We start from the raw sequence: 10,618 nt of genomic DNA, 5'->3' as shown, positions 1-10,618 counted from the left end.
CATCCCCATCTCGGACTGAGTCCATCTCAACATTCAGGGCCGGGGTGGCTCTCGGGACTCCAGTGCTGCATGGTCAGTGCAGGGGGATCAGTCCTGCACCACTGGCTTTGGGACCCTCTGCCTTTGCAGGCCCATTCCAAGGTCCTGCCACACTAAGCTGATGGCTAGTCACTGTCAATCTGTCTGCTCGGCTCACACCATGCCAGCCCTGGCCCGTCATTGTGCCTTGGGATCTTGGGCACCAAAGGCAAGACCTCAGTCATCTTGATGAACCCCTGTCTGAGAGGGGGATCCCTTGGGACCCACATGCAGCTTGCTTGGCCCCTCCTGCCCTAAGCATTTGTCTCCATGATGCACTTGAGGAACATGGTGTCGTCCTTCATGTAGGCATGCTTGGGCGACTGCAGCTTGTTGAGGGGAAAGAAGAGTGGGCAGCCACTGGCCACACTGGTTTCACTCAGGGGCCGCTGGAAGGATGCTGAGTTCAGGTCGGGCCGGAAGGCGTCAATGGCATGCTCATGGTTGTTCTGGTCAAGCAGCATGAAAGTGACCTTGTTCCGGAAAGGCCATGGCAGCAGAGCATCATACTCCCCTCTCATGATCACGATGAAGAGGGACAGGTGGGTCCTCTTCCCCGTCCCGTCCCCATTCAGGTAGAGCCGCAGACACAACTTGTATCCGTACGTGGCAGTGTAGAAAGCCGGGGAGAAGAGGCTGACGGTCCTGCCACAGGCTGACTCATGGCACCGCCTGGTGGCACTGGTGACCTTCCATAGGAAGGTGCCATCATAGAGGCCTCTTCCAGGAGGCAGGAGCTCTGCTCCAGCTTGCCCAGGGCCTGGTCTTTCTGGGCCGGGGTCCGCTGCAGCTCCACCACCCTCCGTTCCAAGCGCAGGATGTGCTCATGGTCCAGTCGGCTCTGGTGGATGGAGGTGGCCAGGGCCAGGTGGGAGGCCTCCACCTTCTTGTTGAGGACAGTGACAATGTTCTCAAACACGCACAGCTTCCCCTCCAGCTCAGTCAGGAGCTTCTCCTTCATGAAGTGCTGCAGGGCCAGCTCCTCCTAGCTCTGGGAGCAGGGGGCCCGGTAGCAGTCCACCTCTAGGTCCCCAGCCGCCTCCACAGGCCCCTGCAGCTGCAGGTCTGACAGATTCCACTCCAGGGCCATGGGCCCAGACCCCAGGCCAGAGCCCAGCTGGGTTTCACGAACCCCAACAGGAGGTTCGGGTGTGTGGCCTGGGCAGTGACCTCATGCTCCTGCATGAACTTTGGGCTCCCCTTGAAGGAGTAGCCTACACCAGCAAAGGGGCACCCACTCTAGCTTCAGCCACCTCAGGCTGATCCTGCTTCTGAGACAGAAGGCTTCCTGGCCTCTTGGATGGGGAGTCACCCCCTTTACATTTGGGACAGACCCAATCCTCGCCATTCCTCACGTTCTCAGAGAGACAGACGATGCAGCAGAGGGGCCTGGGCTCTGGTGGGTCCTGGCAGCGGTGGGGGCACCCAAAGGGAACTCCTTCTCATCGGGGGCCCCTGTTCAAGCTCCTCTGGGGAGGGGACCAGCCGCACGGAATCTGTGCTGAGAGAAGAGGTGAGTTCTGGCCGGGCCACCCTCCCTGATGAGCAGGAATCTGATGATTTTACCTTCTCGCTGGCTTGTGTGGTTCAACGTCACAGCAGGGATGAGACAGGGATTACCCTTTGTGGTGAAAAAAAATCCCCTGGATGGTGACTGCAGGCTCTAGGAGTGGCCAGTCATTCTTTTGAGCAAGAGGGAGGAGGAGAGCAAGTCAGAGAGAAAAAGGAACCATGTCATGGACTTTCAGGAACTACAGTTAGAGTTTCCCCTGTCGGAGGACCTCAGGCTGATGCTGGCTTCCTCCACCTCCTGCCTGGGGGACAGAGGCAGAGAGACCCCCAGTGGGTGACTTGTCTATGTTCCCTGCAACCTCGGAGCAGCCTAGGATTCTCAGTGTGGGTGTTCGCCGCCCCAGTGGAAATCCCCAGGGTTCTGGAGTCAGGTCCAAAAATGCAAGTTCCATGCATATTAGCTCTGCTCAGAGTATCTTAGGTAAAGGTCACTTTCGCACAGCAGGTCTCTGTTACCCCATCTTGGCGCCGCTGCCGCCTCCCAGCACCCCCGCGGGAGCTTCCGGTGGTGCAAGGACCCTTGGTGGCATCTTTACATTTTATCTTAATTTTCTCTATGTCTACCTGAGGCCTGGGGCTGTATATTACTTCTCTAATACACTACTTATAATATAATAAAACTCAAGGAATGTTCAATAATGAATCAATAATATAGTGATCTCAATGGGCATATACAATGCTTATCTTTTGTATCCATCATTTTAAGCTGCATTTAAAATCTTTATTTATATAGTGTAAAATTAAGTAAAATGAATTAGAGCCAGTGAAGATAATTATTAGAGCCAGTGAAGACAGTGAAGATAATTATTCACAGGGGAGAAATTCTTTGAAAATTGATCAGTTACTTCCAAATATATCATCCTACTTTTGAAAAAATCGAAGTGAATTTGTTCTGTATTGTAAGGAAAGATGTCAAAACATCAACCTGTTTAGTCAACGTGGACTGAATTTCATCAAACTATTTTCCGACAAATGAAGTATTTATAATCATGGGCTTTTTTGGACTAATTTTCTTTAAAGATTTTTTAATATATTAGGTCACCCTTAACCTTTGATGAAACAACCGCCACACTATGTAATATGATTTAGATGTATCATAAAAATTTCCCTATCCCTAGAATACCTTTTTCATTCAGTTCACTGAAACCCCAAAATCCACTCTCAGATGTATTCCTTTGACTAAAGATTACTTTCATCTTTCAAAATGGAAATCTTTTGGAATATGACATAAGTTATCAAATAATCAACAAATTTACAGATCTACTTTATACAAATGCTTCAAAGATTAAATTTATTGGACTCTTTCCATGGATTTTCTGGTTATTGGGGTCTTAAAAAAGAAAAATTAAAGACCACATTGAGTGAAAGGGAGTGGGAAAGGGAAGACTGAAGACAGGAGAATTTTCTTATCCTACATATTTGCTCATAGCTGTCATTCTTTGTGGCCCTATTGGCCAAGTACTGTATTGATGTAAGGTCCAGAGTATATTGTTTAACCCTCAAAACCCTCTAAAACCAATAGATAATTTTATTTAAGTTAACAAATATTTATTAAATCTCTACTGTCTGTCAGTAGGTGCACCTTTCCTAGGTGCTTGGGATACAGCAGTGAAGCAAACAGATAAAACTCCCTGCCCTATTTAAACTTATCTTCTACCAGGAGAAGTTAAGTAATAAACAGTAATCATAATAAGTAAACAAATTATATAGTTTTTTTAGAGTGATGGTTACTATGGGAAAATGGAGCAGCTTAAGGGGAGGATTAAGAGTGCCAGAGGTGAGGCAGGTTGCAATTTTAAATGAGATGATCAGGGTAAGCCACTCTGAGTCTGTAATACAACAATCCTCAACGGTTTAAGGGTAAATGTTGTTGGCCATGAGAATATCTGAAGAAAAGACTATTCTTAGTGAAGTGAACAACCAGTTCCAAGGCATTAAGATGGGGACATGTTTGGCATGTTCAAGTAGAACAGGGAGGCTAGTGGGAGTCCAGTTAGAAAACTATGGCAATAATCTAGGTGAAGATGTTGCATTTGGGGCTGGGGGAAGACCACAGGAAATAGGAAGAAATGATCAGATATATTTTGAAAGTAGAGCCAACAGGATTGGCTGATGGATCAGATGTGGGATATGAGAGAAAGAGCAAGAAAAAGGTTGACTCCAAAAATGTAGGCCTGGGATCATCATCAAGTGATAGGGGGAAGACTGCAGGTGGAGGAGCTGAAGGAGAGAAGACCAGAAGTTCCATTTTGGACATGTGAAGTTTGAGATCCCCATTAGCCACCCAAATGGAGGTTTTCAGTAGGCAATTTGGTACGCAAGTCTAAAGTTCAGAGGTCTGGGCTAAAGACATAAACTTGGGAGACTTATGACATATACATAGAGTTTAAATCCACAAGACTGGTTGAGATCACTAAGGGAGGGAATGCATATGGAGAAGAAGAAAAAGAACTAAACTCTGTGGCACTTCAACATTGAAAGTTCAGGCAGAAAAAGACAAACCAGTAAGAGGAAACCAAGAAGCAGCAACCAGTGGCATGGGAGGAAAACCAGGAGAGCGTGGTGTCCTCCAAGCCAAGAGAAAAAAGTGTATCGAGAAAGAAGGAGGCCTTAACTCTGCCAAATGCAACTGACATGTTAAGTAAAATGTGTCCTGAGAAGTGACCATACATGCATTTAGCAGCATGAATGTTACTGGTGACCAGAGCAAGGATGGATGGCATGATGGGGACAAAATCTTGATGGGAAGGAGTTTAGGAGGTAGAAACAGACAGTGAGCAACAACAACTATTCCAAAGAAGCAGATACAAGTATTACATCTGCTTTACAAAGGCTCCAAGAGGGTTAGTACTTGCCCAAATGCACATACCAGTATCCAGTACAGCTGGGACCTAAAACCAGATTTGCTTGAATTCAGAATCTATCCTATACAGTCTGGGATCTGCCCTGTTCACAGATACAGTAATTTAGTGAATGGAGAAACATGAACTAAAAATAACCATTGATCTCTCGTCTTCTGTGTTTTTCTACCAAAAATTCAGACTAGTGTTCTTACGGTCTTCCACAGCATAAAATCCCCTCTCACTCTCTAGTGCCATCCTCTGTGTGGTCTTGCTGTTACCTCACTTGTGTAAGCATTATCCTCACTCATCTGACACTCTTCTCTTAAAAAAACAAAAAACCACTTCTCTTGTTTACCTCTATGTCCAATTATCACATTCAACTGTTTCCAGATCTCTGAATCTATATGTTATTTCCCATTTACCTAGGAATCAAAGTCCTTCAGTCCATTTCATCTCGCAGTAGATTCTGTCTGTAAGATCTATAATAAATCCACTACTGATTCTGGCTGAGAGGTTAACATACCTCATAGAGTCAGAAAATAGAGTGAAGAATCTTTGAGTTCATGTATTGGTATATGGTTGAGGGTGGAGGAAGTGGCAGACAAGGAATAAACAAAGCCGGAGATAAAACTCCAGAGTAACCTAAATTTCTAGTAACATCCCTAGCAGTGTTGGCAGAAAATGAATCCAAGGGTGGAAAAAAGCAATATGGTCCATAGCATGACAAAGAGAGGAATTGGAAAATAGAGTTTCATACCAAAAAGCTGGCAGAACACACGAAGTGGGGGAGGGAGGGAGTCATAACCATAGACTTGGGCCAGTCAGATGGCAGGGAAGATAGTGAGAATGAGCCCAGGAGCACAGACGACTTGGCATAAAGTGCCCTGCTTTTACCTCTCTCCTCATGGCCCGTCTTCAAGTGCCTTATTTGTTCTACTAAGTATTACCAAAACTCCTCCTTATACTGGAAATATTCACAGTCATAGTGACAAGCTCAGTATAAACAAAACGTCTATTCTACAGTGCACTCTGTTCTGGGGCACTGGAAACACTGATTTCTTCACAGATGCTACTAACCTTTATTAATATGACAGTCCTAGTCATGATATACATCTTTGCAACAAGCTGGTCTGTTCATGATGGAGTTATACGTTTTTTCAGCCTGTTTTTGCATACACTGATCTTTTCTATGTGTATTGCCAGCCTTATCTCAATGAAAGCGCATGACTCACGATCTGTGTCTCTGAGTCATGCTCTGAAGTTAGGTGAGTTAACCTTAATTTGGTGCTTTACACTTATCAGTGTAAGCCTTGTGTCCTGGAGAACTTTGTTTTGTTTTCCTTCCTAGCACTTGGAACTCCCTCAATTGGTAGCTGATAACTTCCACAAGTATGCATTTTACATGAAGGAGTGAAAGTTGGCTCAATGACAGGCAAGAAGAATAAAGCAAATTGGCGCTAAATAGAAACTGTGTTGTGAAAGACATCCATACTGAGGAAAGCAGAGATTCTGTAGATAAAATTTCTTGTTTGCTTCATTGTAAACCAATTGACTTCACCCTCTAACTGTAGGTCACAAAGGAAGATGACAACCCTGGAGAATTTGATAGATATGGGAGGGGGAGTTGAGAGGGAGATGTCTTGTCCATTCATGTATCCGAGATTAAATTATTGTACCAGAAAGGGAAGAGTGGATTAAATAAGAGAGTAACATGCAAGCATCAAGTGTTTCTATCATAGCCTGATGCCCCAGAAGAAAAAGAGTCTGAACTTGTAACTTCATTTTATATCCTGACATTGTCTGTTATTTAAAAAGGCTTATGAACTAATAGCATCTGAGAACCTGAGAAATGTGTCTGGAACTGAACTATCAGGTCAGGAAACACGTAGACAATGGTCTGAGTAATTCATTTATATGTTAGAACAGATAGGAGAACTTATTTACCTGTCAAAGTGTTTAGAAGGAGAATCTTGAAAGTGTACCTAACATTTCTTTTCTTTTCTTTTTTGCTCTACTATTTAAACCTCACTAATTTACTGTGGTCATTTTTTCAGCAAAGAAAGCTTAATGTTTTGCTAATTTTTCACATGCATTTTCAGACATTTAAGTAAACAATTCTTTACATCCTAGGAATTTTGAAGACTCATTCATAATAGTTTTAAACATGTTTAACACTTTATTACTCATTCTCAATGGGTAATACAAAATTAATTTTTATTTGATGTTGTAACATATTATGTTTCTGTTCCAAAAAACTCATCTAATTTTGGTCTATAACAAGATATTAATAAAATGAGAAGGCCAAGTGTTATTTAGCATCCAGGATAAAGCCAGTCTGTGGTTCCATACTTTTTATATATTACAGACATGACTAATTCAGAAGTAGATTGTTCTTGAATAGGTATGCATTATGTTCCATTTTAACAAAAATAGATCTTTGTTCCTTCTTCCCTTTACTTTTCCTCTGAAAAATATTCATGGAGTCTCACCTATTGTCTACGTGCTGTGATAGATGTCAGAGATAGAGCTGTAAACAAGCAAAACAGACATATTTCTTGCTCTCACGGACCTTACATCTAGGGAGATGGCCAGTTACTGAAGAAATCCTTATACAGTCCCAATGGTCAGCACTATATAGACAAGTATAAGGAAATATATATTAATCTGTGCATCATGCTTCCCTGGGGAAAGGAACTAAAGTACAAGAAGCATTAAGCTAGATGTAAGGGAGGAGATTTGGGAGGCAGGTACATTCCAGGCTAGAGCTTGGTATAGTGGTCAGGATCGGATCATGAACAAGCATGATTTTTCAATCTTTCCCCTGAGCCCAAACCTGGAGATGCCACAAAGGTAAAAAAGAATTTTGAGGGATCCCAGAATCTACATCAAAGACTGTGAAAAGTCCTTGGAGACCAAGAAGGTGGGTCAAGTCCCACAAAACCTAGAGGAAATATTTCTAGTTCTATACTTTCCTCTCTTCACATTTTACTGGCTGGCTCAGTGCCTCCTCTGCCCTACTGGGTTCATGGGAGTGGACAGAAAACCTAAGTTCCAGTCAAGCACCTGCAACAGGTGGTAGTTCATCTGGGCACCATTGGCCCCAAGTTAGGTAGGAAGAATAGACTAACTGCCTAGTGCAGAAGGACTGAGTGGCTTTCCATCACCAAGCCCCTACTGGGTAAGTACAAGGAGAGACAGCCTCCAGAAAAAAGCAGTGTTTGGCGCAGGTTGAGGGTGGGCAGGTTACAAAATGCAATACCAGACGCTCTTCTCCTTTTGTGGTCACCCTCCAACACACATTACCTTTACCAAGAGGTGTATCAGCTCGGATCTGAGTTGTCATCTCTCCCTTCAGGTACACATCACCAGCAAGAAAGATGGCAGTTCCACTAATATGAGCACAAAGGAAAAAATAAACAGACATCTGAGGGGTACAAGTGTAAACTCTATGAAAGAGAAAGCAAAATTACTGGACCAGATTAAAATACACAAAATATCCCTATTAAGAATAAAGAGAGAATATTTTAAACATCAAACTGTTTAAAAGATCTCACTAGAGCTATTAAGCAGGAAAAAATTAATATTGAAATAAAGGACTGAATTTCTTAGGGAGATTGAGAAAAAATACCAAAAATTATTTCTGAAAAGTTTGCAAGTGACTCTTCTTATTAATGAGACTCTTAAACAAAAAGAAACAGATTTTTTCCTATTTGATCATTGACTACATATTAAGAAGTTCCTCAAGCCTTTCTTTAGGACTCATTCTTTAGCAGAAAGAAAACAAACAGATGATCCTCAGCAAAAGAAAATTATTTTTTCATAAATAACACAAATAATGTATAAATATATACTTATTAAATAAAGTTCAACACAGAAGTATGTAGAGGAAAAAGTGAAAGTCTCTCTTCAACATCACTCTCAACAGTTTGCTTTTCTTTTTCTAGTATAAGTAGGATAATACCGTGTTATTCTGTAACTTGCTTTTATCGTGTAAAATATATTTTTCCATGTCAGTACTTATAACTCATCTCTTCTTTTTTAAATTATTTGTCTTGATTTTCTACTTTATTTTAAAAGCAATTATATATGTTCACTATAAAAAATCAAACAACACAGAAATGTATATAAAGCAAAGTCAAAATCCCCTTTCATCTATCAACCCCTTATCCTTTTATCCATTTACATACACACATGAAAAATAATATGTATTTATATATATTATATTATTTATTTTTTTGTTTGTTTCCAGTGCTGTGAATTCAAACACTGAAAAGAGAAAAATATGCTTCCACTCAGATGCGTAATGAGAAAAGAATACATTGGTTTCCATTCCACACCAGTATATACATGTAAGCTCTTCTGTTACAGTTTGGCTATGAATGGAACCAGGCTATATATATGACCGCCACAGTTTATTTGCTCACTTGATAATATTTCTTGGCAACCATCTCTGGTTAGCATATGGAACTAAATTATTGTATTGATGAATGGGAATTCTAGGTTTTACCATTCCAGCCCAGATAGCATCTAGGTCTTTTAACAGAACTATTTGGAATGCTATTAGATTGAAACTAATTCTAAAGATAAATCCACATGTTTGCTATAACGATTTTTCTGTATAAAAAGTGATAATACACAAACATCTGTCTGGAACAAACAGTAGCAAACTATATACAGTATTTGAGTTTTCCTTTCATTAAGCTTATGGAGCTTAGTAATATCACAGATGCATTCCATCCTCTGGGCAGCTCTTGGCCTTTCCAAAATTGTACTTGAAAAACTAGAATGAATTATGATGAAATACCAAGTAATTATTAGTCTAAATAATTTTCTACAAAAAATTTGAAAGGTATATTTAGGGGGGTTTTACAAACACACAGGAAACAGATAGGGTAACTTTTTAATTTTAGTAATCACTGCAGTTCAGAAGTAGTCTTCTCCTTTCTTCTTATTGTTTTCAGTGAAATAGTCCTGCTTTTCTTTTGTAGGTTATATCTCTGGTTTAGCTTAACTAGGTTAATAATAACTTACTGGATAGTAGTAAAAAAAAATACTATTTTTCTAAAATTTTTACTATTAAACTCATGAAATTTTATAGAGTCACTGGAAAAATTTAGAGATATAAAATTATTTCCATTTGGTTCTTCAAACACAGGTCTGTATTCTTCTTTTTAATATTGGGCATTAGACAAATTAACATTTTTATTAGACTTATTAAACTCATTTTAAAAAATCAAAAATTTTACAGAGAATCTCTTGCAATTACTATTTTTCTTCAGTTGCTTTATATTTGAAGCTATGAGAACAAAGAGAAAAAAATGAAATGAAATATAAAATATGAAGACAGAGAAATAAAGAATTTCATATGCAGTTCAGTGTGAATAGTAACCAGTAAAAGACAAGAAATGCTGCTTCCAACTTACAAATGATTAAATAAGCAGTAGTTAAATTAATCAAAGCTTCATGTTGCCATTATTCGAAACAAAATAATTATCCCTCCCTCTTGGTTCCAACTGGTTATTTTTGTGTAGTTTCTGCTGCTAAATCTGGATTCTTGTGGAGAAGGAATATCTTATTCCCTTTAGTCTCCCCACAGTAAGACACACAGGGTACCTTGTTAGTGCTCAACACAGTACTTGAATTAATAAAGCAGGACATTCGTAGTTTTTTCTGAGCATTATCTTCAAGTTGGGGCAACAAAATGAACACAGTTTTATTTTGCAGTGTTCCTCCTTGGGGTAGTAAAAACATGTGTGATTCCTCTAATCTTTTCTGCATATCATGTCCAAGTTGATATAAATTCATTCTCATCCTGCCATTGGAGACACCAATGATGTCTCTGTTTTAGGATCTAAAAAAACAAAAAACAAAAAAACAAAAAACCATGAAAGTCGAACTCTAACTTGACTCCTTTATGTCAAGTGTCAAGCGTCAAGCTTGCCTTTGGAATATTGCATAACTATAGTAATAACCTACAAAAAACTCACTTTACATTTTATAAGACTTTACGGTATAAAGCATTTTCATGTATATTATTTTATTTAATCTTCATAACAACATTGTAGCATCATTGCTGTTAAACTATATGAAAATCTTGGAAATAAGGTAGAAGGATGATTACATGT

General features: G+C 40.3%; 1 pseudogene across 1 annotated transcript; it reads right to left on the bottom strand.

Moving 5' to 3' along the window:
- Positions 1–332: 332 nt before the first annotated feature.
- On the bottom strand, positions 333–7,836 carry LOC307061549 (TNF receptor-associated factor 1-like; annotated as a pseudogene). Its single transcript has 2 exons — positions 7,797–7,836; positions 333–1,533 (listed from the first exon to the last, which is right to left on the bottom strand). The product of its transcript is annotated as a TNF receptor-associated factor 1-like (transcript).
- Between the last annotated feature and the right edge of the window lie 2,782 nt (positions 7,837–10,618).

The sequence above is a fragment of the Hyperoodon ampullatus genome (assembly GCF_949752795.1).
Source record: "Hyperoodon ampullatus genome assembly, chromosome: 12".
Lineage (NCBI taxonomy): Eukaryota > Metazoa > Chordata > Mammalia > Artiodactyla > Ziphiidae > Hyperoodon > Hyperoodon ampullatus.
The sequence above is the reverse complement of the archived record's forward strand: the minus strand, read 5'-3'. Positions and strand labels throughout refer to the sequence as shown.